The sequence below is a fragment of the Triticum dicoccoides genome, chromosome 2A (genome assembly GCF_002162155.2).
Source record: "Triticum dicoccoides isolate Atlit2015 ecotype Zavitan chromosome 2A, WEW_v2.0, whole genome shotgun sequence".
NCBI lineage: Eukaryota > Viridiplantae > Streptophyta > Magnoliopsida > Poales > Poaceae > Triticum > Triticum dicoccoides.
In genome coordinates, this window is record NC_041382.1 from 598,169,022 (window position 1) to 598,173,218 (window position 4,197).

The following is a 4,197-nucleotide window of genomic DNA, read 5'->3' on the forward strand; positions in this document are numbered from 1 at the left end:
ATATTACTCATATAAATAGAACAACCATTATTCTCTGATTTAAATGAATAACCGTCTCGCATTAAACAAGATCCAGATATAATGTTCATGCTCAACGCTGGCACCAAATAACAATTATTTAGGTCTAATATTAATCCCGAAGGTAGATGTAGAGGTAGTGTGCCGACCGCGATCACATCGACTTTGGAACCGTTTCCCACGCGCATCGTCACCTCGTCCTTAGCCAATCTTCGCTTAATCCGTAGCCCCTGTTTCGAGCTGCAAATATTAGCAACAGAACCAGTATCAAATACCCAGGTGCTACTGCGAGCATTAGTAAGGTACACATCAATAACATGTATATCACATATACCTTTGTTCGCCTTGCCATCCTTCTTATCCGCCAAATACTTTGGGCAGTTCCGCTTCCAGTGACCAGTCTGCTTACAGTAGAAGCACTCAGTTTCAGGCTTAGGTCCAGACTTGGGTTTCTTCTCTTGAGCAGCAACTTGTTTGCCGTTCTTCTTGAAGTTCCCCTTCTTCTTCCCTTTGCCCTTTTTCTTGAAACTAGTGGTTTTGTTTACCATCAACACTTGATGCTCCTTTTTGATTTCTACCTCCGCAGCTTTCAGCATTGCGAAGAGCTCGGGAATAGTCTTGTTCATCCCTTGCATATTATAGTTCATCACGAAGCTCTTGTAGCTTGGTGGCAGTGATTGGAGAATTCTGTCAATGACGCAATCATCTGGAAGATTAACTCCCAATTGAATCAAGTGATTATTATACCCAGACATTTTGAGTATATGCTCACTGACAGAACTGTTCTCCTCCATCTTGCAGCTATAGAACTTATTGGAGACTTCATATCTCTCAATTCGGGCATTTGCTTGAAATATTAACTTCAACTCCTGAAACATCTCATATGCTCCATGACGTTCAAAACGTCGTTGAAGTCCCGATTCTAAGCCGTAAAGCATGGCACACTGAACTATCGAGTAGTCATCAGCTTTGCTCTGCCAGACGTTCATAACATCTGGTGTTGCTCCAGCAGCAGGCCTGGCACCCAGCGGTGCTTCCAGGACGTAATTCTTCTGTGCAGCAATGAGGATAATCCTCAAGTTACGGACCCAGTCCGTGTAATTGCTACCATCATCTTTCAACTTTGCTTTCTCAAGGAATGCATTAAAATTCAACGGAACAACAACACGAGCCATCTATCTACAATCAACATAAATAAGCAAGATACTATCAGGTACTAAGTTCATGATCAATTTAGTTCAATTAATCATATTACTTAAGAACTCCCACTTAGATAGACATCCCTCTAATCCTCTAAGTGATCACGTGATCCAAATCAACTAAACCATGTCCGATCATCACGTGAGATGGAGTAGTTTCATCGGTGAACATCATTATGTTGATCATATCTACTATATGATTCACGCTCGACCTTTCGGTCTCCGTGTTCCGAGGCCATATCTGTATATGCTTGGCTCGTCAAGTATAACCTGAGTATTCCGCGTGTGCAACTGTTTTGCACCCGTTGTATTTGAACGTAGAGCCTATCACACCCGATCATCACGTGGTGTCTCAGCACGAAGAACTTTCGCAACGGTGCATACTCAGGGAGAACACTTCTTGATAATTTAGTGAGAGATCATCTTATAATGCTACCGTTAATCAAAGCAAGATAAGATGCATAAAAAGATAAACATCACATGCAATCAATATAAGTGATATGATATGGCCATCATCATCTTGTGCTTGTGATCTCCATCTCCGAAGCACCGTCATGATCACCATCGTCACCGGCGCGACACTTTGATCTCCATCGTAGCATCGTTGTCGTCTCGCCAATCTTATGCTTCCACGACTATCACTACCGTTTAGTAATAAAGTAAAGCATTACATCACGATTGCATTGCATACAATAAAGCGACAACCATATGGCTCCTGCCAGTTGCCGATAACTTGGTTACAAAACATGATCATCTCATACAATAAAATTCAGCATCATACCTTGACCATATCACATCACAACATGCCCTGCAAAAACAAGTTAGACGTCCTCTACTTTGTTGTTGCATGTTTTACGTGGCTGCTACGGGCTAAAGTAAGAACCAATCTCACCTACGCATCAAAACCACAACGATAGTTTGTCAAATAGACTCCGTTTTAACCTTCGCAAGGACCGGGCGTAGCCACACTCGGTTCAACTAAAGTTGGAGAGACAGTCGCCCGCAAGCCATCTATGTGCAAAGCACGTCGAGGGAACCGGTCTCGCGTAAGCGTACGCGTAAGGTTGGTCCGGGTCGTCTCGTCCAACAATACCGCCGAACCAAAGTATGGCATGCTGGTAGGCAGTATGACTTGTATCATCCACAACTCACTTGTGTTCTACTCATGCATATAACATCAACATAAATAACCTAGGCTCTGATACCACTGTTGGGGAATGTAGTAATTTCAAAAAAATTCCTACGCACACGCAAGATCATGTGATGCATAGCAACGAGGGGGAGAGTATTGTCTACGTACCCAACGCAGACCGACCGCGGAAGCGATGACACGACGTAGAGGAAGTAGTCGTACGTCTTCACGATCCAACCGATCAAGCACCGAAAATACGGCACCTCTGAGTTCGAGCACACGTTCAGCTCGATGACGATCCCCGGACTCCGATCCAGCAAAGTGTCGGGGAAGAGTTCCGTCAGCACGACGGCGTGGTGACGATCTTGATGAACTACAGCAGCAGGGCTTCGCCTAAACTCCGCTACAGTATTATCGAGGAATATGGTGGCAGGGGGCACCTCACACGGCTAAGGAACAGATCACGTGGATCAACTTGTGTGTTCTAGGGTGCCTCTACCTCAGTATATAAAGGAGCCAAGGGGGAGGGGGGCGCCGGCCAGGGAGAGAGGCGCAGGAGGAGTCCTACTCCTTCCGGGAGTAGGACTCCCCCCCCCCCAATCCTATTCCAACTAGGATTCCCAAGGGGGAAAGGGGAAGTGAAGGAAATATGCCCTAGAGGCAATAATAAAGTTATTATTTATTTCCTTATAATCATGATAAATGTTTATTATTCATGCTAGAATTGTATTAATCGGAAACATAATACATGTGTGAATACATAGACAAACAAAGTGTCACTAGTATGCCTCTACTTGACTAGCTCGTTAATCAAAGATGGTTATGTTTCCTAACCATGAACAATGAGTTGTTATTTGATTAAAGAGGTCCAATCATTAGTTGAATGATCTGATTGACATGACCCATTCCATTAGCTTAGCACACGATCGTTTAGTATGTTGCTATTGCTTTCTTCATGACTTATACATGTTCCTATGACTATGAGATTATGCAACTCCCGTTTACCTGAGGAACACTTTGGGTGCTACCAAACGTCACAACGTAACTGGGTGATTATAAAGGAGCATTACAGGTGTCTCCAAAGGTAGATGTTGGGTTGGCGTATTTCGAGATTAGGATTTGTCACTCCGATTGTCGGAGAGGTATCTCTGGGCCCTCTCGGTAATACACATCACATAAGCCTTGCAAGCATTACAACTAATATGTTAGTTGTGAGATGATGTATTACAGAACGAGTAAAGAGACTTGCCGGTAACGAGATTGAACTAGGTATTGGATACCGACGATCGAATCTCGGGCAAGTAACATACCGATGACAAAGGGAACAACGCATGTTGTTATGCGGTCTGACCGATAAAGATCTTCATAGAATATGTAGGAGCCAATATGGGCATCCAGGTCCCGCTATTGGTTATTGACCGGAGACGTGTCTCGGTCATGTCTACATTGTTCTCGAACCCATAGGGTCCGCACGCTTAAGGTTTCGATGACAGTTATATTATGAGTTTATGAGTTTTGATGTACCGAAGGTTGTTCGGAGTCCCGGATGTGATCACGGACATGACGAGGAGTCTCGAAATGGTCAAGACGTAAAGATTGATATATTGGAAGCCTATGTTTGGACATCGGAAGTGTTCCGGGTGAAATCGGGATTTTACCGGATTACCGGGAGGTTACCGGAACCCCCCGGGAGCCATATGGGCCTTCATGGGCCTTAGTGGAAAGGTGAAGGGGCTGCCCACAAGGGCTGCGCGCCTCCCCCCTTCCCCTAGTCCTATTAGGACTAGGAGAGGTGGCCGGCCACCCTTCTTCCCCTTTCCCCCTTGGGAATCCTAGTTGGAATAGGAT